The sequence below is a fragment of the Astatotilapia calliptera genome, chromosome 12, assembly GCF_964374335.1.
Source record: "Astatotilapia calliptera chromosome 12, fAstCal68.1, whole genome shotgun sequence".
NCBI lineage: Eukaryota > Metazoa > Chordata > Actinopteri > Cichliformes > Cichlidae > Astatotilapia > Astatotilapia calliptera.
The window spans coordinates 36,175,687-36,201,380 of NC_137433.1; the positions used below are offsets into that span (position 1 = coordinate 36,175,687).

Genomic DNA, 25,694 nt, shown 5'->3' on the forward strand with positions numbered 1-25,694 from the left:
AGTTTTTAAGTGTAATGTTGCTGAAACAAGGAAATCACTCATCTTTGGAAAAGAGAGTTTATTACAGAGAAATGGCTCTTTCCAAAATAAAAGCTATATTATAGCTTCTTCTGGGCTATACTCTCAGCAGCATATTAAACATATCAGGTCCCCATAAGGAGAATCCTGTGCTAACGGCTGTCTAAATGACTCGGGTAAAGTTTGTAGCATGCTGCTTGTTGTTTTTGTCTGCTTCCACTTGTCTTTGCACTAGGATGATGTCGGCGTAAATGTGCAGTCATATTCGTTGTGTTCCCACTAGTGCTGTCAGCGTTAATCTCGTTAAAATGACATTAACGCCATAACGCGGCAAATCTCCGTTAACGGGTTACCGCGGATCGCCCCGTGCGTGGGGCTGGACGGTGTCAACATGTTAACAAGCTAACTGCGCTAACACACTAGTTCCCACCAATTGAGCATTGCGTGGCACACCCGACATACTGTTTTACTTTTGTCCATGACGCGCTTACCTTCAGGGTCATGCTTCACATGAAAACCAAGATAGTTCCAAACGCCAGATCTGCATGAGGGTGGGGGAGGTTCAATTTGCCATGTTGCAACGAGCTTAGCTTCTGTCTTGCTAGCTTGCACTGCGCTCAGTAGATCTGCACTCGACAGTGCAGCCTGGGCGGAGTAGTCGAACACAGATCCACTGAGGATCGTCAGGTTCTTTCTTTATGCAAATGACATCTCGCTACCAACTTTAATGAAATTTTACTTGGAAGATTTTCCTTGATCTACTTTTGTCAAGGAAAATCACATCCAGCCCTGCACTTCAAAGTGCATTTAGTATGGAACCAAACTTTACTCGATGAACGAATCCTCTGGGCAAAGTTCTGCCTCAGTCTCTCAGGAGTTAAGTTTCAGCTTTATTTATTGCTAGCTGCTATTAGCCGATATAGAAAAGGGCTAGAAGTCACAGGTTTGGTAGATTAAGACTGGGGATTTCTCTTGACCTTTCAGCCAAATGCCATTCTGTTTGAGGTATACAAACATAATTAGATCTGATCGTCCTGTGTCCTTCTAATCTTTGGCTCGCCATTTTTTTTCTTGGCAAATCGTTGTTGTTCATTAGCGCTGTTTAAGATGTGGAGGGCACAGGCTAATGACAAGAGGTAGTGAGGTTGAAATAATCCTGTTGTTTCTGATGCTTCCACATGATGCCCACAACTGTTGCTTTGCTCCCTTTCAAGGAAGCCCCCTATTAATGAGGATGATGGCATACCAAAGGTCCATCCTAGTGATGTACATATATCGTTGGGAGGTGGTGGTGGTTGGGGGGGGGGGAGGAAAATTGTGTTCTCTCCCCGCTAATGTAGGAGCCAATTCACAGTGACATTTGCCATTAGCTCCATGCTGAATTCGACTGGCGACAAAAGCAGAAGAAAAAGCTCAAATCATTCCCAATTAACGGAGGCATCAAACAGTGAAAATCCTAGCAGGAGATTTTACGGGCAGTGCACGGAGAAAGGTCAGGCTCCAGTGGAACAAGGCAAAGTCACAGGATTTATTAGAACTAATGAGCACTTTCGTTAGACTGAATTAACGCTGGTACACAAGGAAAATAATAAATAGTCTGAGCATAACATTTGGTTTGTGACACATGTACACACACAGACCTAAACACACATAGCTGACTGAATGACCCAGACAGAGCCCTAAGATTAATAATGTCACCTTAAATATGGTAAATTTCTCAAACAGAGCCATTGCTGTAAATCAGAGTTAACCATGCAATTTGTTATTATTATATTTTAACAATATTAAATCTACAATAGAACCATACTTTTGGAAATGTAAGGATAAATAAATACAAATCAATAAAATAATGGTCTAAAAAACACGGCTTATATGTAATTTATTATTTTAGATTATGGTTTTACAAAATCTTCTCCTACAGTTTGATTTATTTTTTATTTAAAATCAAGAGCAGGTAATAACCTGCTTCTAACATACTATCACTTTTACCATAAGAAATAGCTCGTCTTACAGTGACTGTGCTAATAATTTCTGATACTGTAAAGGATTCATGCAAATCAGTACTAAATATAAATGTTGTGTTTGCTTTCTTGGTGTCTGTCTCCATCTACCAAAAACACCTGAGCCTCCTTTTACAATTCCTCACATTACTAATGAGCTGAGAGTTGTCGAACAGAGGAGAGAGTGTTTATTGAGATATTTAGATGTGTTCTCTTACCCGGTCTTTCTCCCTGTTTGAAACGATGGAGGTCTGGGTGGAGAGCTGTAACATAGATTGGCTGTGACAGCACCAAAATGAGGCTAACGAATATCCTAATGAGGAAATGCCAGCCATGCTCCCTCGTTCCAACCACACCAGATCGCTCTGGCCCCGGGAGAGACGAGCCAAAGCTGCAGCAAAAACTCACCAAATGACTGACCCCTACTGAAGCACCAGCTCAGTATGCATTTTTTGCACACTTATTTTGTGCCTTTATCTGAAATTTGTAATTTAAATTAATTTAAATGTTACTTTAGATTTACTGGTCAAACTGTATACATATGATCAATGCACTGTAGCTTCTGAGAGGCCATTCTTTGGTATGCAAAGTTATGTTTGAAGACTTGGCGTTAGGTTGTCTTCTAGATGTTTTGAAATCAGACATCAGGGACAAAGATCTGAATTAGAAGCCAGTGACATGGTAACACCTTGTCAGTCATAAGAAGCCTTAACGTAAACCATACAGTGTTTAATTGGCAATTTTATTCTAGGTCAAAGCATAACTTACAAAAATTAACACTCCATTGTTTCTGAACTGTAAACTACTGATTGAGGCTACGTCCACACTAGCCCGGATAGATTTGAAAACGGCATTTTCGTCTGAACCATAAGTTCATCGGGCAAGTGTTTTGTGCAGTTTCTGAGACTTTTATATAATCCAACTTATTTTTTCACCCTCTGCAGGCCTTTTAAACAGAAGGGGGGATCTATAGATAAAACAGGGCTCCTAAAAAAAACCCTGCTGTGCCTCTAAAAATGGACCAAGACTTCCATGTTAAAATGCCCAAGTATAGTAAGGGCGACACTATCCACAGACCAAAACCCTTGTAAAAAAAAAAAAAAAAGGTTTTAGTCTGTGGCTAATGTCGCCCTTACTAACAGTGTGTGGGGTAAAACTTGACTGCATGTGTGCAGTGAATGCCTTAAAGAAAAAACATAAGACTTACGGTGTGGTGAAATTCTTGTATTTTATTAGTCTCCTACTTATCACTTATTAAAATGTTTCTGTATTTTTGCTATGCATCTGTACAGTTTGTGGTACTGCTAAGACAGTGTTTGACATCACGATGTCTACAGACAACCTTAACTCATGGCACACTAAAGTACTCCGAGTCACCTTAGCAACCTCTGGAAGTTTTAAAACCCTGTTTATGACAAGCACTTTCCAAATCAAACTCTCTTTCCCTCTCATTCTGACAAGGCTTTCTGAATTCAAGACAAGGCCTGATTGTGACAAGTGGCAGCACTGCATACAGTCATCTCAAAGGTCTCAGTGGAAACTATATTCCATTAGAAAACAACAGGGACGGGTCCCTCAGTCCCCCAGGTCCTAAAACAGCATATGACATAGAGCCTGAGGGCAGAGGAAGTAACTCATCCTTAGATAATCCACTGGACAAGCTGCACAAGAGACAGACTCGCTTAATGCGAGTGAGATATTAACAGAATCCGCTGCAGGACTGGTACACATTACATTAATAATAAAGACTTAATAACTGAGAGCAAATTCAGACTAGCGCACAGCATGATTATTCAGTGTGTTTTTGGTTTTTTACATTAATTCACAAATTAGGAAATTTTAATCAATTTGCTATAATGATTTGTTTATATGTAAATTGGATAAATGTTTGACTAACACCATTTTAAGAAATCTTTGTAGCCCTGAAGAGCGCACTGAGTGTCCAACTCTAATAAAAATATAATGTACTTCTTTTTTTCTTAGTCTTTTACAACTGGCTACTTATTATGGGCAGTAATATCCATCAAGTACCACAACCAGAAACTAAATGAAGAACATATGAATAAATCGTGTTTAGGAAGTACTTACTAGGACTACAATTTGTAACAAGAACAGTTTGCGCCCGGGTATCTGCACCAAGGCAAACAACAAACAACAAAACTTTCACAGCATGGCTGAATTGATTCCCTGGATCCAGAAGGACATTTGAACATTTTTACTGCTTACCTGGGTTTGCTTTTGCGGGGGCAGCATCCTAAGCAGACCAGCCCAGACCTACCTTTCCCAGCCACCTCCAACTCATCTAGAGGTACACCGATGAATTCCCAAGCCAACTGAGAGATATATCTTTCCCCACGGCCTCCTGTCAGAAGGAGGTTGTCAGAACCACCTTACGAAACACTCAAAACTTCCTCCTGTGGGCCTACCACAAGCAGGAGGTGACATGGGGTCATGTGCAATGGTGGTTTGATCCCCAGCTTTAAAAACTAGTCTCTAAGTACTTTAAGCAATTGCACTATCATATACATGCAGTTTTAGATAATCAGGAGTGGCGAGTCTTCCTTTTAAAAGAGCTTTGGTTTGTCCAATCCCATACCTGTGATAAAACTTTAATGCCAATGCATCTATTTTTTCCAAAAGTCAAACAAACAGAATCACTGATTTACCTCCTTGGCACTGATGACAGCTTTACCCATACACCCACACAGACTCAAAAGGAGAAGACAATACAAGAAAGACTGTTGTGACTAGTAACAAATGACACTAGTCGCACACTTTTAAACTAAACCTTGTGTATTAAAAAAAAATCTTCTTTGTAATGACAGGAAATTCTTGATTTGTGTGAATAAAAAAATGAAACATATTAAAGGTGAAGGAAGTGCACGCAGGAGGGGTTTGCTTGTGAAATCATCTTCTATAACTTGTATGCATCCCTATACACGGAAGAACATGCTGAGGGGTGATGAGGTTGGTTGAGGAAGTGTATAGTGGAAGGAGGGGAGGGCGGGGGAATGGAAAGGTTGGCGTACGGTCACACGAGCGGCACTATCACGAGTTAGAGAGCCAAAGCTCTGCCTTGTGTAGGATATGCATTGTGGGAACAAAGATAGACACGTGGTACACGCGGGTGGTGGATGGGTGGGGGTGGATGAGGGTGAGGGGTGGGGTTCCAGTTTGGGGGACGTATGATGGTGGCCTGAATTGAAAAGAGCCACCTTTTGATTTTGGACGGGCCCCGTTCCTGGCAGGCTGGCCGGCCATAAGGCGGGGTGGGGCCTGAGGATAATGGCAGCAGAAGGGAGAAGAGGCCGACAGCTGGCGAATTCTGCCCCAATATGTTTCCATGAAAGAGGCGAGGAAATTTCAGAAGACGTGATGCCCGAACGACACGCTCGGCGGCAAAAGGGAAGATTAAAAATAAAATTAGTTAACATCTTGCCCGTTTCACCCCACGATGCACATTTCAGCAAAGGGAAAGGGAGGGAGAAGGGTGATGACTGCAGTGGCCATTCGGATTTCAACAGCTCCCCCCAAAAAGAAAAAAAAAAAAATCTTCCAGTTAATTAGAAGAAGTCATGTGTCACCTCCCGAAGCTTGTTCAGCACACACAGATGTGGCCTGGACTGTTTTAAAGCTCTTTCCATCATCTCGCGTTCTCTCTCCTCACTGCATGAATATCCTGTTTTCCCTTCCTAAGCATATTGTGACTCTAAAATGCAAATGACTCCCCCTTTCCCCCCCTCTCCTTTCTTTTTCATTTTTTTTCCACCTCCAATCACGGTGCCTCTAATGAGGTGTAAAATATGTGCATTAATGACAGAAAAGTTATTTAGATCTGGGGGAGAGTTAATTGGTTTTAATCACGGCCTACATCCATCTGGTTACGCGAGACAACAAACTACTTTATCCTGATGCCTCATTAGACATATTGTGGGACGCTACGACTCAAGGAGACGCTCGTCTCCTGCTTGTTTCCTTTGCACATGAGCATTGTTCAGAGGTAAAGTGATCAGGAACTGAAGATTAAACAGAGCGCACATGATATTTGACCATTTGAGTTATTGTTTAAAAAGCCTGTCTCACTTTTATGAGACACATTCTACACAAACCTAAATAACATTTTTTTTTAAATCTAAACATGATGACAATAGATAATCATTTTGACAAGGATTCCCCTATCTGATTTTGGTTGTATCACACAGCAGTGTTTAGGGCTAATTTGGCATTTTCCATATTCTACATGAACATGCATAATGTGTGATTGTATTATGTGCCTGTTATATACTGTTATAGGGCCACCACTGAAAAAGAGATGTGGATCTCAATGAAGAAAACTTTATATCAACTGAAGCATGTAATGTAACAATAAATCAACATAGACAAAACTGATACATTGTGCTAAATGTTGCATCACTGATGAGAACTAGAATATTATTCATTTAAAGCAGAGGCAGTTTAATCCACAAAAGCACAGTAGCATTATGTATTTTTAGTTTACCAAAAAACTGTTAACCTTTGACCCCACAACAGAAAATCTTTAGACTTGACATAACATGCTGCAAAACAGTTTGTCAATCAATGCTTTTAACATCATAAGGCATCATCTTCATCGTCGCATTTATGCATTTAAGTAACTTGATGAAAGTCGCATCCCCACAACATCCACGAATGGTCACACAAGTTTGAAATCTGACAGTAATTATGCCTCAGGGGAACATACATTTCATTCACTGACCTGAAGAGTTTCATGTTTCTGGGGAAGGGTCTCTTTAAGCAAAACACTCAGCTATCTGCTGTCATTCTCCATCCGCTAAGCCTAAAGATGCTCTCACCATCTGTTGGCAGTGTGACCATGTCCAAAGGACCATGTTTCTGAGGATCCTAACAGGCCAAGAACTAAAATGTGTGAACTGCAGGCCTGCTAATCTGAAGTGTTGATAAGAGGCTTGAAAACACACTATGTGTGACTTGCACCATAAAAACTAGGAACTCTTTGGGGATTCAGCCAAGATGAAGAGACTCAATATGCACCTCAAGGTTCTTTAAATAAATAAATAAATATTACAGCACCCCAAAGCTGTCTTCGTTTTATGAGTCTCAAAACGCCTCTATAGTTGTCAGCCACGGATTGCTGGTTTAAAGATCTACAATCCAGATTTTTTTTTTAACTTTTCAAACTTTAAGAGAACATTTTATTGCAGATGGCAACTGCACGTGGGAGAAGAAGCAATGTGCAGCTAGGTTTACCCACGTGCCTCATTAATCATTAGCATTCGGCTGAGAGGCTGCTTTATATGCCCCCATGATTCACGTTGTCACTTACAGTAGTCCATCTTCATTTTATACACTGGGCCTCTAATGGGTTCTTTTGAGATGTGTCAACTGAACTGGGTGTGTGCGGGTGCAGCCTCACCTATAGTCGCATTTTTTCTCTCCAAACCTCAGACAGAGTTGCAGAGTTTTCTTATTTGCTTCATTTAAAGTTACCCTGCCATGCAGAGCAGAACTGCATGAATGAACAGCTTTCACAGACGAGTGACTAATTAAAAGAAAACCCAGGATAAACACAACAATGCAGATGCTTCCACACAGGAGCACTGCATGGTGCGATGATGCAGAAGAAGACAAGATTATTTTGAATTAAGATGGTGACAGGAAATGATCTAAGTCAGCGGTCCCCAACCCCCGGGCCTCGGACCGGTACCGGTCCGTGAGTCGTTTGGTACCGGGCCGCGAGAGTTGAGGCTCAGGTGTGAAATGTATGGTTTTCAGGGTTTTTATCAGTTTTCAGCGTTATTTTGTTATCGTTTTTATCGTTAACTCTGTTTTCCTGGGTCTTTTCACGTGTGTTATGAATAAATTTTCTTTTTTTCGGTACCGGTATTAGTTTTATTTTGTTGTATTTATCCACGACACCTTAAAGGCCGGTCCGTGAAAATATTGTCGGGCATAAACCGGTCCGTGGTGCAAAAAAGGTTGGAGACTGCTGATCTAAGTGATACTGAAAGAGAGCTCATTGTTGTGGCACAGATGGAGGAAGTCCACCTGGCTTCTGTTTCGTCTTGATAACAGACTAATTATGTGACATATGGAACATTTTTAAGAAAACTAACGAGCAACGTGTAATCCATTACATTTTCTGAGTAATGACCCCAACACTGTTGCTACCCAAACTTAAAAGCCTTAGCTAACAACTTAGCATGAAACCCTCTCTAAATATGGTAACTTCTGTCTCAACATGCTAGCATGGCAGTAGCAAAAATTCTAATGTTGTCCAAAACCATTTGAAAGTGGTGCCTCAATATGCTATAAACAAAAACACTCTGTGTTTCACTTATCACCCATGTCCTGTAAATATGTAATCTGCTAAACGCAAAGAAAAACATAGGGAGATATAACCGTTTATGCTGTACTGCCTTATGTTTTTCTCAGTATCCTGCACACCATCAGACAGAATAAACTCCTAAGAATACAAAGTATATCTAATAGAATAGTTTTTTCCATTTTTAGGCTTTGAGTAGCTCTCTCACACCGTACATGTTTGCATCCATCTAATTCAATCTATCCAAAACCATTAAAGAAGTCACATATTCACATGATGGATACAGAGGCAGATGGGATATGTAGAAAAAGACTTCAGCTTTCTATATTTTTACTCAGGCAGCTACAAGGGCTTCTGGTTGTTGTCCAGGAATTTCTGTCAGATTAGAAAAAATATGTTAATTATAGACATCAACATAGTTGCAGGCTTGTTTGGAAAAAGAAAAGTTTGCAATTTAGTGATTTGCAAGATGCTGCAGTTAAACTAGCAGCAGCCGTGATGGAAATTGCTGTGGTTATAATTAAGAAGACCTTAGCATATTTAGCTAAATTAAGCAGTGGGATAGACTCCATATTTACGGCGTCATTTCCTGACTAATTTGCCTTGCGCCCTTATGTGAGGTGTCAAAAAATACTCCCTGTGTTTACATTTGGTTCCCGCTTCCCTGCTAGTTCAATGTGATTGACATTTCTAAATATGTTAGGCCCGAGTGTGCCGATTCCCAACTAAGCACAAATTGTACAGGCAGGTAATGATGTGTGGTGACAGTCATTATCTGCTACTGAACTTTGACACCTAATCATGAGAACAGTATGCAAGTGGTGCAGATAATTATCTTTGGGATTGTCAGTGTGTGTATGTTTCTCTGCATGTGTGTGGACATTGAAGGCTGCAGTCTTTTTAAAAAGCCTAAATGATCACATCTAGATATGCGGTAGGGTTGTGCTGGTAGATGGTGACTGAGGGTGATTCCAATCAAGGTGACATTTAGGTTATTTTCCCATGTATTATAATTACAGTTAGCTTTCAGTTAATATCACACTATAGTTTTTACTTTTGCTTTCCCCCAAACCTGCAGAATTCACACAAAAACATGAGAACAATGAAATGAACTTGTGTAGGAGTGGCTGATCAGTCACAAAAGAAGAGAGCATAGACCCTGGGTATTTTTGCATGGTGGATTGATGGTAAATTAGTGCTTAATATCCAAATGGGTGGGAAATTTAAAGAAAAAGCACCTTGATAATTCTGGTTTTGGACTGAAGGCCACAGCAAAGTGATTGCCGAAACTATGCAAGAAATATGACCCCGCAAAACTGCTGGATCACCATGTTGCACCCAAGGCTTGTGGTTTTATCTTTAATTTGACAATGTGTGTAAATGCTCTCTGTCTCACCATCCATCCCATGAGTCATTTTTATTCACTTACAAGCAAATGGATATGAATTACATTTGCGTTCAGTTTATGAATACCCTCATTTTCATTGGACAACAATGTATCCAAGTGACTATGTGAAAGAGAAAAATGCATACAAAAGTAACAGAAATGTTTAGAAACCTGTAAAAGTACGAGTCTCGAAAAATATCCTTGCTTAAATGAGAATCTGTAAAACAACAAAAACACTTTAAATGTGTGTTGTTTGCCGTCTCTCTGGATCACGCTGAAGGCCTCCACTCAAACAGCATAAATGTTCCCTTGTAACACTGTTGCATCATGGGATAGGATGTGTTCAAAGAGGTTGAAGCTGAGGATCCAGGCAAACAGACACAGAGCACCGAGGCTGTAAAACCACAGTGGATTTTTACATCTGTCTGGCCTCATTGCTATGCATGGAGCCCCGAGCCACATTTGTCTGCTTCCACCTAGGGGTAGAGCACACTGGCTATGATACCGCCCTGACAGATTACCGCCTTAAACAGTGAGAAAGAGGCCTGCCAGCAACAGCTGTCCTTTAGCATTGGAAATGCTAAGTTCCCCTTTGACAAAGACTGAACAGGAATGAGTGTCAACAATGCTTCGCCCTGGAGCGGTTGCTAACATCTTGTAACTTCCTGTGCTGCAAACCATTTCTGTTGGATACTTTTGGATCAACAGAGCAGCCGAGTTGTAATATGTATGGTAATTTTTCATTTCTGGCCCTTCTGATGCCTGCTGTAGAGAAAGAGGAAAAAAACGAAAAACACTATGTCAACAGTGCTCTTGAACTCGAGCGGTACGTTAGTCGGCTGCTATGCAAATGAGACCGGGGGAGAGGAAAGCAAACAAATCTGTTAATTGATACATCCTGTCAGTGAAGGGCCTCTGGGATTACCAGGAAGAGCTAGAGTGTCATTGTTGGATGGCTGGGACACACTGCAGGAGTTTAAAGTGCATCTAATGGGGATGTTAGCGGTCATCCTCTACAGGCTAATGGCAACCATTTTGTTGGCACTGGAGAGGTGCCCAAGCTGTCGAGGACCAGGTATTCGGAGTGACCTAGGTGACCTACGCCGACCTGGGCTTACAAGTGTGCGGATAAGTTCAACAGCCTCTCCAGAAAAAAGCCATCCGTGGCAAGACGACACTAATTAAGGTAGCACACGCAGCTAAGTCCCACAAGTGTAGCACACAGTTGGAGTGTATACTGAACCTTGTCATGTAGGTCACTTTGGCGCTTTTAGCAAAGCTATGCATATTAATGGACCTGTGATACACAGTTGCTGCCTCAGTGCTCATGGGGGGGGTTTGTATACTGAATGTGAGGCTCTTTTTGAAACATATGCATTGCAAATTGAGATTACGGGTGGTTACAGTTAGCACAGTCCCTGTGGCATTATTTAGCCATGAGAAAAATAAGAGTACACGATGAATCACGAGTTACCCATGAATGAAATGATAACAATAGGAGCGGTGTAGAGAAATGACTTTGTACTCTGTAACATGAAAAAACATCTGCCAATAAACCCAGGCATATTTAGGTTCTAACATACTGTTCGTGTGTTACACAGGGCAACAGGATGTATGTGGGACAATCAGAGAGAACGTAAAAGGGAAAGAAAGCACCTAACAACTGCTTTTAATGCAGTAAGTGTAGCTGATGTATAGATGTGCCACTAAGATCAGTTTTGCTTTGCTTTAATTTGAGATTTTCAGCTTTTCATGATGATAGAGAGAGGGGACTGTTGCCTTTCCACTCTAGACTAGAAATGTTTATATGTTAAAGAGTCAGGATTACATGGAGAATGCTCTTTTGGTGCTCTTTGGGGTTTTGGTCCCTTTTTTGGCCATTTTGGATTAGGCCAATTTAATTCTTAATTCTTCCACATACAATAATATTTTAGATAATGATGTGCCTCCTCTACTATACGAGTGCAAAAGTATAATTCAATTTTCCAGTTAAATTGAGACAGCAGTGCACAAAGCTCTGATCCTACACACAGATTTTATTTAGGTAGTCAATATAAATATGTATGACTGCTATTTTTGATCTCTTTAGTTTCATGCACAATTAATATACTGGTGGGCAACCTCCTTGCTTTCATTCCGAAAGTTACCTCGTTGCTAACCAGCTAGCCCGGGGCTTTGATGTCTTTCATCTGTGGAGGCTGACTCATTGGCCAGCTTTCAGTTCTCAATATTGCTTAGCAGGAAGGACTTCTTCCTGCAGGTGCACACTTCAATATCAGCATCTCTCCTTTACAAAGAGTGAGGAGCCCGAGGAGGCGCTCAGTGTACAGCTGCATCTCTACATCAAAAGGAGCCAGATGAGATGTTTTGGGGATCTGACCAGGATGTCTCCTGGATGCTTCCCAGGTAAGGTGCTTTGGGCCTGTCCTACTGGGAGAACAAGCCTTGGCAGACATGCTGGAAAGATTCAAGCTCTCAGCTGGCTTGTGAATGCCCCTACTTCTCCCTGGCAGAGCTGGAGGAGATGGCCGAGGAGGTCTTAGCATCTCTGCTTAGAATACTGTGACCTACGCCCGGATAAATGGTAGAAGATGGATGGATGCATGAATGGAAGGGCTATCATATAAAGGGAGGAGTTTGAGTTTACACACATGAGCTGATGGACAATTAATGGTCTAGTGAGGAACATACTGAGCCTTAAGCTGATGATATTACCCAGTTATTCAATTTTGCAAAAAACTTCAAATGAAATATTTGAAGGGGAGAAACTTTATAAACAGACATCTTTAAACTCTCACAAATTATTTTACCTAATATTGCTGAAGTTTGTTTTTCTTTTGGCTAAATTCACACAGTAGAGGAAAGCCTAAAACTTCAGGGTGGAACATGGTTTTGGGCTAACATGACTAAGATTTGACCACAAAGGCTTTGTGTATCTATCCATCATTCCTTAACTCATCGTCCATTTAACAATGTCATCTTTTCACATTAATCTCTAAATGTGTGTATTGTTATGTAATTTTCTGTTTTGCATAAATTGTAAATGTATGTATCAGAGTTTTTCTATCATTGTGATGTATTTTAAAAAAACAGACAAAAGTGTGTCACAAAGCTGCACACAAAGGTGACAAAGCACTGCCAATTTGGTCCGTGTTGTCTTGCTGTGTGCCTGCCTTTCCTCTGATCTCCTTCAGTTCAGTGGCATGCATGTGGCACAGTTCTTCAGCTGAGCCTCACAAATCGTCTGCCGCCACGTCAGTCAAGCCTTGTTTACAGATATCCAACATCCTTTCCTTCTCGCCTGGCTGACTCGCTGCAAAGTCGGTCGGGGATGTGTGATGTACATCATCGGTAATCAGATAAGTTGGGTACCATCCTCCTGCTTTCTCTCCAAAACAACATGTCCACTGAACTGAAAGCCAGAGTGCAACTGTCACATTAGCAGCCAGAGAGTACTCACTCCACTGCATGCCTGGTAAACAAACCCCGAAAGATGTTTTGCATGACAGACAGACTGACGGCTCTTTCAGGCGAGTCCAGAGTGTCGCCGAAAAGACCCGCCACACTCTCCTCTCTGTTGTCAGTTGAAACTCTTTAACCAATTAAAATGGCAGCGCAGGGCGCATATTTGAATATGCATGAACAGAATGTTGCATTTATGAAAAAAAAGGGGCTGAATCTGCTAATTATGTGTTTAACAGTCTATCGCCGAGCTGTTTCACCTTATATTTAATTTGCACATGAAATGTCCCCTCTCATGACGGCAACCTGCATTTTGATCTCACATCGATTCGTGCAAGCTTTCAAGTGTGCTGCTTTAATGAGGCATTTCATACTCACTGAAAGGGACTGACTAAAAGAATTGTGATAAAACCTCCGTGATCCCAACTAACTGTTGTTTGTCACTTTTTATAATGAGCCACAGCCTCGTTAGATTTCCTTTTCCTGTAGATCATAATGGAGTCGTCACAGTTTTTCACCTCCCCACAGCTATGTTCTCCTGTGGAGGCGATGCTAGGCGGTTAGAATTTACCACTTGATGAGTTTTGCTCTGAGCACTCTGGCAAAGTTGGACAATTATTTTTGAATCCCTGGGCTCTCTGTGTAGCAAATGTGATGGAAAAGGCCAATTATGGAGCTCGATTTATTAAAATGTTACAAAGCAGTGTTTGCCATGTTGCTGGAAACGTCGTTAGGAAACATAGGAAATGGTTAAAAATGACTGACACATGTGGCTAAGGTCAAGAAAGTAGTTTGTAACCAATTAATACGTTCATTTATTGCACCAAATTGCAGTTAACCAAAATGTTACTAAATGTTTACAGTGTCAGCGCTTCTACTGCCGGCCTCTCCGTATCCCAGCTGGAATTCCAGTAGCCTTCTCTTCTGTTTCTGAGGTACGGAGAAAAAATTCCAGTCAGATCCCGTGCCGCTTGCCAAAAACACTGCTCATCCAAAGTCATTTGCAGCAAAGTCCATTATCATCATCACTTGTGGTGATGAATTCCCTATGATGGTGGCAGGCCCGCAGCAGCCTCCACTCATAATGACATTCTGCTCTTGTTGGCAGTCACTCCCCGTCAGATGGCTCATTCCCAACAGCCAGCATGTCAGACAGTGCACACACACAATACTGGGTTGGGCCTTTACATCGTAAATGAGGGACAACAGGACTGTTGCTTGAAAGGCAGACTTCATTTCTGGTGTTCTATTCTAGTCAGCATGTTGTTTTTAATGTAAACATCTGTGACATCCTGCTATAAATATGTTTAGCTCTTTTAGATTTGGGGGGCTTTTACACTTGTTTATGTAAAAATACAGCAATGGGCAAGTATTAAAGGAGCTACCTATACATGGGGCGAGAGACGGGGTACACCCTGGGCAAGTCGGCAATCCATCACGAGACCAAAGGTATATCAGGACACTGCCACTGCTTTCAGTGCTGTTGTTCCATTTTCTTTCCATTCTGAAAGGAACCCCAAATATAAAAATTCTATGCATTTCAAACTGGGGCGTGATTATGGCAGACATGTTAAACTCACAGGTGGATGCTGAAGGCTACTTGACAGTCTGAAGCATAAAGAGAGGCAGCGTGGAGGTAAAAGGGAGAGATGGCGATGAGCTTCCCTGATTTCACTGATAGACTAAATTAAGGTCGATGCCCCATGAAGAGAAATGGTAGAGGTTCTGCAAAGCCAATAATATTTAAAGCACCATGCGACTAAGTCATCACTTTAGAAATAAAACAGCTCCGTAGTCACAGCGAGTCTGCTCACTCTGGCAGCACAACAACTCAGGCAAAGACGTGGAACCAGCTGCTGACTGGCTCCCTCCAAAGAGAAATACTCAGAAAGCACATCTTTAAGCTGAGGCCTTATGCAATCACATTTCTAAGTATCTACAAAACTGGGTCCTCAAAGGTGTGTCAGCACACGATGGTTATTCCTGAATATACATTGTGGATTGTTATTAAAAAGTGAACATAGTCTGCTAATCATTGTTAAGTAAAAAAACAAGAATCTGAATCACCCCAAATTAATCACAAAATCTTGCATGGGCTGTACCACACACACACCAAAGCATAATATCTGTGAGGTATACCTGTATCATTACACCTACATATAAAATCACCTGCTCTCCAGCTGTTATGAAGATGGGAACATGTTGGGCTGTAACAACTGTGAATGTGGACATTTTAACATGAAAAAAAACATTAGGGGGAGTTACTCGCCTTTTGAGTCAGCCTCGTGTGTTCATTGGAGGAACTGCAGTTTTTGGAACTTGCACAGTGGCTTCATTTTTCAGCCCTGAACTTTGCCACTTGCCTGTAACATACAGTTAATGTGTAATGCCCACGACCTCAAATTAACTGAGCGTGATTAAAGTGTGCAATATGATGAGAAGAAATTATAGTCCCCTTCCCTCTTTGGAGTGATAATAACTGAGATCGAATCATAAAGGTCACGAGCACAATGAGTTCTGGGACCACCCCTTTCTTCAAAGAACATAAAAAATGTGCAACAGCATATTTGCACATCAAATGCCAAGAGCATATAAGTCAAAATAAAAATAATAGAAAAGAATCGTTTGTTTCATGGGTTTTTGTAAACGTGTTCCTTGTTCTGTTGTTGGCAACTGTGTGGTGAATTTTAAGAGGTCTGTGGTAGTGAGCGCTCTGTTTATACTTTCATTTACTAAATTGATGTGTTATTATCAGAGATGGGATGGGTAATCCGATTACTTTTTTCAAGTAACGAGTAAAGTAAGGGATTACTATCGCAAAAACGGTAATTAGATTACCGTTACTTTCCCGTAGGAACGCTGCGTCACTGCGTTACTAAAACCGTGATTTTTTTGTGCAAATGTCTCATGACAGTGACGTAAGCAAGTGCGACGTTCGTGACAACAGCTGTGTGCAGATCAACAGTGGATCATATATCGAGTGCGGGAGAGAGTATGAGCGTGCAGCGTTTAAAGCGTGGAAGTACGGACCTTACTTTGAGTTTGATTCCATAAAAAGTGACAAAAACATTAGTGTCCATTAGCGTTGTGCATGGGAAGAAAACGTTTTTTTACAGCGAAAAAAACCCCCTAAACTTCCGAGCAAGCACCGAGTGCGCTACGACGTAATGGGAAACTCACAGAGAAACTCGTGGATTCTTCCACTGACCGCTGCGGCACACCTGCACCAGGGTAAACCTCCGCCTACCCTACTCCTGCTTTACAGGTGAAAATAGAGCAAAAGGACTGCTAGTCTGTGACTTTATTTATTTTCTGCTGTGTTTTACTTGCATCTATTTGAAAGACTGAGTGTAAACACACACAAAAAAAATTATGTGCTGAAATGTGCAGAAAATAGGTTTAAATATTAAACAAATTTCTTCCAGTCAGAGAATGTTGCATATAATTACATTTTTGCTTGATGCATAAAGTTAAAAGATTAAAACGAATAAAACAAGTTTTAAAAAGAGACTTTTCCATTTGATTACATTTTGTATGATGGATTATGCAGAAAAAGTAGAATTGGGCTGAAAGATCTATCGCTTTATCACCTATTCAGGTTGTAAATCGTGTTTTTAAAAAGTAACTAAGTAACTAAGTAATTAATTACTTTTGAAAATAAGTACCGTATTTTCACGACCATAAGGCGCACTGTGCTAAAAGGCGCAGTCTCAGTTATGTGTGCCCTTACTGTATTTAACACACACATAAGGCGCACTGGACCATAGGGCGCATACAAGTACCGTATGCGTATTTAAAAATAAAGCGGGAGCAAACCTGAATTCGGTACCTTACTCACATTTCTATTGCCGGTAATCGTCATCATCAACAACACACAAGCATACAAGTGTGCGTATTTAAAAATAAAGCAGGAGCAAAACAAAGTTTGATGATAAAAATGTGAGTACCAATCAAACCCATCGAAGTCCTCATCCTCTGTGTCTGAATTGAACAGCTGCGCTAAATCTCCATCAAACATGCCAGGTTCACTGTCTTCACCGTCAGAGTCACTTTCCGTGCCGTGCGGCTCCTCGGAAATGATGCCGGCTTTTGCGAAAGCTCGAACAACAGTGCCAGCAGACATGTTAGCCCAAGCATCTACAATCCATTGGCAAATTGTGGCGTAACTCGCCCGGCGCTGCCTTCCACTCTTAGTGAAACTGTGGTCTCCACCGGTCATCCATCGCTCCCAGGCCGCTCGCAGCCTTACTTTGAACGGGCGGTTCACACCGATGTCCAGCGGTTGGAGTTCCTTTGTCAGGCCTCCCGGAATGACAGCAAGCTCACAGTTCATTTGCTTCACAAGTTTTTTCACATCGGCTGTGAGATGGGCACGCATAGAGTCACAGATCAACAGCGATGGTGATGCGTGGAAAAAACCACCTGGTCTCCTTACATACACCTCCCTCAGCCACTCTTTCATCATTTCCTCATCCATCCAGCCCTTTTCATTTGCCTTAATGATGATTACTGCTGGAAACTTCTCTTTAGGCAAAGTCTTTCGCTTAAAAATCACCATAGGCGGCAGTTTCTGTCCATTAGCATGGCAGCCAAGCACAACAGTGAAAGAAGACTTTTCGTGCCCCGTTGTGCGTATCACTACCGTGCTGGTCCCCTTCTTCTCCACAGTGTGACTCACCGGGATGTCAAAAGTGAGCGGGACCTCGTCCATGTTAGTGATGTGGCTGGGCTGGATGTTTTTGTCGCCGATGTGTTTGCTGCAGTAGGAGCGGAAGATGGCCAGCTTTTCCTTATAATCCGCTGGAAGTTGCTGCGCTACCGTAGTCCTGGTCCGGATGGAAAAATGGCACCGTTTCATAAAACGAAAGCACCAAGACGGACCTCCTTGGAAATGTTCAATGTTCATCTCTTCAGCTAGTGAAACTGCTTTTAGCCGAATGGTGACCGTCGAAACGCTTCTCCCGCTCGCGCTTTGCTCGATGATCCACCGCTGGAGTCTTTCCTCCAACTCGAGCCACCTCGCCTTATGTCCGCGGAAACTCAGCTGCGTTTTCTTGACCTGTCGGAGCTTGTTTTCCAGATTCCTCCATTTGCGAACCATCGATTCGTTAATCTTAAATTCTCTCGCCGCTGCTCGATTTCCATGTTCCTCCGCGTAGCTGATGGCCTTCAGTTTAAACTGTGCTTCGTAAGCGTGTCTCTTTGCCATTTTCAGGGTTGTTAAAACAACGATGTCCTGCATAATGCACATACCTGTTCTTTTATACAGGTATGTGCGATTGTCCCGGTATATACGATCAACGCCCACACTTCACCCTTTAACGTTCTCATGGTGTTCTCTACTACGTCCTCCTTACAACACATAGGGCGCACCGCGCTATAGGGCGCGCCGCACTTTTTGAAGAAAATCTAAGACTTTTAAGTGCGCCTTATGGTCGTGAAAATACGGTAATCAGTAAAGTAACGGGATTACTTTTTTGGGGAAGTAATCAGTAATTAGTTACTGATTACTTTTTTCAAGTAACTTGACCAACACTGGTTATTATCAAGAATTTGCTTTGAATTTCTCAATTCAAACAATTAACCGTGTGTGTGTTTGAATTATAGTTGTTACATTTACATTTGTTTATGTATTTAACATTTTTGATGTAATCAGTAACATTGATAAAAACACCAAAATAGAATCTTAAAAAGGTACTTTGTTAGGTCAATTAAAAAAAATTGATCAAAATGAACTAAATACTGTCTATAAGAAATGACAATGTTGTCTTTGATTCTATTGTTGCAGCAGGGGTCAACCCCCCTTAGGTGGTCTGGGGACCGCGCTAGTATTACAGTAGAGGCAGCTTTTGGGCTATTGGCCCTCCTTCTGGAGAACTTTAATCGGTGCTCTTGGAATGATGCCTGACCTTCATTTACATGTCAGAAATATGCATATCATGGTGCTTAAGTTCTTTAAACTGGCTTTGTGGTAGTTGCTGCTAGAGTACATGTCACCAGGACCACACACATAAACACATACAGACAGAGTTACAAGGTGAGAACAATACCAGCCGCGCTGTCATGAACGGTAAAGATTGAATTGTAAGATACAATAGGAAACCCTGAGAGGTGCAAAGCAAGATGGCTGAAGGTGACTCTAAGCCTGAGCTTATCGGGGGATTCAGTAAACAAGAGGCCTGGCAAGCATTGCACTCGGCTGTTGACAACCGGTGATGGTGACCAGGTGGGATATGTTATCCTAACAGTCTGGAACTCTTGTGAATTATTTGCTGATAGATATAAACAGCTGTTATTCTTGGTAATGGAAAGCAATTAGAAACATCTGCATACTTGGCTGTGAGCGATGCCTCCGAATGGCGGCCGTTGCTCCCAGGTGCCGCTGGGAAATAATTACATCATCGGGACGGGGGCCGGGGCTGCTGAGGACTGCTAGTGATCTGTGAAGAGCGAGGAAGAGAGCCCAAAGAAGGACACACACAAAAAATTATAGTAGTCAAACTTTTAAAGATGTGCAAGTTTGATCATTCTTTACGCTTAAAGTCACAGACCAGTCAGCAGTTAACCTTCTTTATTTCATTCATTTAATTTGGGGATGACTGATGCTAGTAGTGAGAACAAAAAGTGTTAGCCACATCACCTGTTCTGCTTTTGTATTGTGTAGGGAAGTATTGAAACACCCCAAAAATAACCTCTGCAACATTATATGACACACATTCTTACTTATCCTCATAAGGCTAACAGAGGTTACTGTGTGAAAGTGGCAGGAAGGATGAAGTCACTCCCCAAGACATTTTGAACAGCCCACTGCTCAACCGGCCAAAAGGATTTTAGATGATTCTTTCCATGTGCTGAACTCTGAGTATCTGGTAATGAACTCCTGGAGATATAGGCTCCCTTTGTGTAAGCTTAAGCATTTAAACATTCATTTTTCAGTAAAAATGAACAGTTAATACAGGATAGACACAGCAGTAGAGGCGCTGATGTAACTGCACTTTTTTTCTTTTAATTTTAGGTTTGTACTTAAAAACTAGACTTAAAGTATACTGCAAAAAAGATGGGTGCTCAAAAATGCTTAAGGAATAAAAATATCTCCAAATGATCTTCATATCCTACATGTTATTTAGTGACAAAATGAATTGAGAGAGCACTGGCAGTGTCAGCACGACAGGTGCAACCTGACAAACCTGATCAACATTTCTCAGAGAGCATCTGCAGCCACGTTAAATACACACCGTTTAGTCGTTTCAGTATAACCAACCTTAAAGATAGGCGCAAATGAAAAAGTTATACATTTTGGACTCACAAAGACTTGGGGATGATCCAAAATATTCTCACTTTGTAAAGCTGTCCTCTCACCAAATGTCTGAAATTCGATCTTCGTTGGACAGAAGCACAAGTACACGAGCACACTTATAAACACATACACCCACAGATGAAGACAGCAGACATTTGTTATGGTGATAATTAATTCTGTTTTCCCAGCAACATAAAAGATCTCTATCTTTCTGATATTTTCTTGAGTTTGAAGTTGAGCTGAATGTTGCCAAGTGAAACTCTTCGACACTCTGGAACTCCAGAGGCGTTGGCCGACACCATGACACATGGAGTATGAAACATATGTGAGAATACACAAACAAACAAATCAGCTTAAAATAATGACTTTAACTTGTTTAATTACATGTAAATGTTTCATGTCGTTCTGTTACATAAATACAATGTAAAATATTGCATTTAAGGGAATCTGGTCAAATCAAATTTGACTGCTGTACATTCACAGTTCACAAGTACATTCTCCTTAATGACTAATTATCTGAATAAATAAACCTTTCATTACTTTATACTTCAGTTACATTTTATTCAAAATTACTGCTTCATGTTTATTGAGGGTGAAACCATCGTTTCTGAGTGTGCCCAGCGCGCAACATCCTGAAAATGTCAAATAGTTTAAAACTAGATCATCTTTATTGTCCTCAATGTATTAAGAGCAAGCCAATCAAATCTGGAGACTGGTTTTACCTTTTTACTGATGATTTTTAATCCATTTAGGAGAAACATTACATATCTGTTTTTGATCAACATCTGAGCTAGATTCCCGCTCTCTTATTTTGAAAGTTCAGTTGCTACCGAGCAACTAGCCTCAATGCTTCCTATCTCAGGTCTCTGGCTTGCAAGCTAGGTTTATATTGTGATGGTTTTCAAATTCATTCACCTGCGTTTTCAGAGAATATCTCATCAGTTAGCCGGCTGGACTTCCACTCCGCTGCCTTGGACTGTGCCTCACAACGGCCTTGCTGCTCTGCAGACCTGGGATTGTTAGGCCTCCTCTAAGTCTACAGCAGCAGAAGAACTGGTTCAGGTGTCACTGCTTTGTAAGCCTTATTTGCAAAACTATGAGAATGAGGTCCATAGCAAACACCTCCAGCTAGCCTCACAAGTCTGCCACAACTATGCAAATTTATTTGAGGTGCATTTATTTGAGGTGAGGGAAAATCTTCAAAGAATAGTCCAACAACGAATAGTATTTGTGATTGATGCACCTGAAATTAGCTCCTTCCCCTGTTTTGCAGAGTATATGCATGTGCACATATCTCCACCACAAACAATCTAAATCTGTGAGAAACATTGATTTTGTTTTTGATGACCTCACAAACCAGTCCAAACTGGGTTTCCTTGTTCTACCTGTTTCTTTGACATGCAACTAAGGTCTTTATATCAGATGACATGTGAGGTCACTGATATTGGCAGTATGCTCTTGACTGTAATTATGCAGAAATATTTTCTTCAGGCTTGGAGACTGGGTGTCTGGGTATCCACAGGCAATTATGGTCCCATCTATAAAAATACCATCTCCCCAACACCTTTAGCACTCAAGCAGCCCCATATCCTCACACTCCTACCTCCAGGACTATGCCTTCTCTGTGGTAGTCCTGGCCAGGTTCACGGCAAACATGCTGGACTCCATCTGAGGCAAACAAATTTATCTCTGTCTCATCTGACTGGAAATGTGTTAGCAATGTGGTGTTTGCTATTCTTCTGCAAAGATTAATTTAATTTTACACCAAGAAGTGCACACCTTAGTATCCTTTGATTGATTGATTGATTTATTACGAAAACACTTGTTTTTGGAAACTGTTTAAAAAAAAATAAATCATTTTTTTAATGCTAAAGAAAATATGATCATTTTGACAAGATGGTTAGAAGCTGAATACTAAACCAAAAGTCAATACTGGCTTGTTAATACTCCACAGTGCACCTATCAACATCAGATACATGGGCACTAATAAAGCTGTAACTGATGTTGATCTTGATGGTGGCAAATCTATATTTTTAGCATTTCTGCTACCTCTTCGGTTAGGTTGAGGCACCAAAACATCTTGATTAGGTTTAGCCTATGTTTATCTTATATAAGAAGTCTATTGTTCCAGAGACTGTGCATCTGTCATAGGACAGAACCAGAGAATAATTGTTCCTCTCTGGTACTTCAGTAAATCTAGTTAACATTCTCTGCTACTACATGACATGCACCTCTTTCACCCATAATCACTAGGCCCTTTACTGAAAATCTCTTACAGATATGCAGTCAGTCACGCCACAGTGTCTTCCTCTAATTGTGTTGTGTATGGAGTCGCTGACCTTCTGCACCAACGTCCCCTTTTCTCTAAACAATACTGAAGCTGTGAGAACCCCGACTGTGCGATGCCTCTGAATTTACCCCTGCTAAAGCATGACTGTGACTCTCCACATAGATCAACGTACAGGCCCCCACTGAGCGTGCTCATCAGCTGTAAATACCAGCAGTCTGTGCTGCCGTGGTGAAATGAGCAGTCTGGGGGATCTGACCATGTTGTGAGGTGGCAGGTTGGGCCCGACTGTTAAAGAGTGTGTCCTGTAAGCAGAAGGTCACAGGCCTGATTGGCTCTGCAGGCAATGAGTCCTGACTGGATGTCCTTGAGCAGCATAATGACCCCTGAGGTGGCCCTAACGAGACTTTGTTCCCAATAGCAAATTTTCTGCAACACTGCAATTACACTTTTTTTTTCCAAATGTATTTATATGTCTAGGTATATATGCATGCATTATTCTGTTTAGCAAAAGAAAATAAAAAGATTAACAAAAAGATTCCAAAAAAACCCCCAAAACTCAAAAAATCTTGCTCATTTCATCTCGCGGGAGAGTGATGAAAAACTGCTAAAATAAAGCAGATGGATGAGCAGGAGTCACCCACAAGCTTAAAAATGTTTTCCAAATTCAGCTTATCCACAAACCTGTGAGCAGATAATGTCCAGTCTGGTGGTGAAATATCACTTTGAACAAGATCTACACGAAAACAACACAGCAAAAAACAGACGGGGAAAAAATACTTTCAACTGCATTGTCTGTGAAGCAGACACGAGATAGAAGCAGCTCCAACACAAAACATTATGTTTGTGCCTTTGTTTCATTGGGCCTGTAATCCCTCGGGCAACAAACAGAAAATATCCGTCAGAACGGATGAACCTGCGGGCCGTGAGTCGCGGCTGTTGTGGTTGGATACGGTGATGCTGGCTGGCGTACCTGTCACAGAAAGCTGCAAGCGTGGTTCAAAAACGAGGTGGCTGGTGTCACACGAGTCTGCTGAGGGAGTCTGATGAATATGAGCACAGCAGCGCACACACAGCGAGTCTGTCAGCACTTTCTCCTCCTCACTTTTGTTTTCCCTGCTTTGTACTGTGTTTTGGGTTACATGTGCCCTCCTCCGTTTAACTGCAAATTATACTGTTAGATTCTTTTATTTGCTCTTTATTTTTTCAGCGTCGTTTTTGTTCTTACTGTTGAGGCAATGAATGGTCCTAAATGGCTGTTTACTTGAATGTCATGTTGAAATTGTATTAATTTTTCTCGTTTGTTTATATCTATAAAGGAAATGGAGAAACTCAAAAAAATAAAGGTTGTTCAATTCATTGTCTTTTGTCGACAGGCATCGACAGGCCTACGCAATAGCATCTATGACATTCAGACAAATGCTCTACATGCTTCAAATGCAAGCAAGTTTTTGCTTTGTTTCTTTTTTAATTTAGGAAAGTGTGTATGTGCCTCCTTAAACATATGCATGCATGCATATCCACAAGCACCACAAATTCCAAATTAAATCTGCAGCAAAAACTAGATTTGGGTTTTTAATGCATGTCATTGTGGAGGGGCGTGGCCTGCGGTGCCGTGCAGAGGAGGCGGACGCACCTGCACGGCATCCGCAAGCCACGCCCCGCCACAGTCATCTTCATCCAAATTAAGATTAAGAAATTAAGAATATATTTTCTAAGAGGGGCCAGATAGGCAGGATGTGGACTCCAGGTCCAAACCAAGGGCATTCTTGGGTCAACTGAGGCAACAGTAGCTACTGCTCAGCACTCATTGAAAAATGTTATTACAATGCAGGTGAAGAAGCCAAAAAATCATGAATGTCATTGATAGTGGACAATCCTGAGACCAAACAATTTACATCCTTTGAGTCTTATTAATTTTTGTGTAACATAAACTTCAATCTTTTCCCAGTAAGGTGACCACTGGCACTGACAACATGTACACTGTTGGTGTACATGTTTCTGGGTGGAGCTGTCCGATATCGTCATCTTGTTTAAATATAAGTAGAAAGGCTCCACTTGTGCATTTTTATTACTTATCAGTAGCATTTAAGGTCAACAGATGGTTGATGGTTGGTGCTTGCATCAGACCGGTGTACCCTTTGTACAGGTTAAGCCGCCCAGTACTACAGCAAAAACCACTGTACATGGTGAATAATGTGATTCTGATATAACACAGTCTGTTAATCTATTCATAGAGACTGTGGTGTCCTCATACTACAAATCAGGTACATGGTCAGATATACTTTTGTAAATGCTTTTCATTTAAACTGACCCTGTGGTCGGGGCTGATGAAAAACAATAATAATAATTGGTGCATGGAGGTATGGTACAGGACATCGCAGTGGATGAAACTAAAGTACTTTCCTCCTCCCAGATGGTCCGTTCAGCCTTTTAATAATGAAATCTGCTTTTGTGTTATTTAAAAAATTACAATAACCTTTCTACTAATCCTCCGACTTACAACTCCATACACCTGGATTTCTGCAATACACGTACGTCCAAAATCCCCTCGGCTCTGGATAACATATTAGGATTATATCTCGGATATGGTTCTTTAATAAATAGTTTAGATAAGCATATCTGTTTAATTTTATCCACCCGCCCTCCCTGCGTGCAGGATTACAGTGAAAGGATGGGTTTTGTTGAGCGTGTGTACTGCAGTCTGCAGACAGAACATGCAAACATCTGTACAACAATTCATCAGAAAGAATTATGTATGGCAGGCTGGAGGGCTCTAAGCTGTGTGTATTTCAACATCTCAGTGTCCTCAACGACAGAGGCACATCATAAATAATGGAAGCAGAATTAATTGGTTTATGCTATGAGCATGTGTTATATGTATTGATGGCATAGCATTGGTGCAGGGTTGCTCTGTATTG

At 41.3% G+C, this 25,694-nt stretch overlaps 1 protein-coding gene across 4 annotated transcripts in view; it reads right to left on the bottom strand.

The window, feature by feature from the left end:
* The window catches only part of antxr2a (ANTXR cell adhesion molecule 2a), a 207,684-nt gene that overhangs the window by 10,470 nt on the left and 171,520 nt on the right, over window positions 1-25,694 (bottom strand). For 2 of the 4 annotated variants that reach the window (XM_080287456.1, XM_080287455.1), the window contains 2 exons: window positions 19,523-19,629; window positions 13,969-14,119 (listed from right to left, as the gene is read on the bottom strand). The gene's annotated coding sequence lies outside the window, so the exon portion shown is untranslated. Of the gene's footprint in view, window positions 1-13,968; window positions 14,120-19,522; window positions 19,630-25,694 lie in introns of those variants that run through there. The other 2 variants (XM_080287457.1, XM_080287458.1) reach the window with 1 other exon arrangement.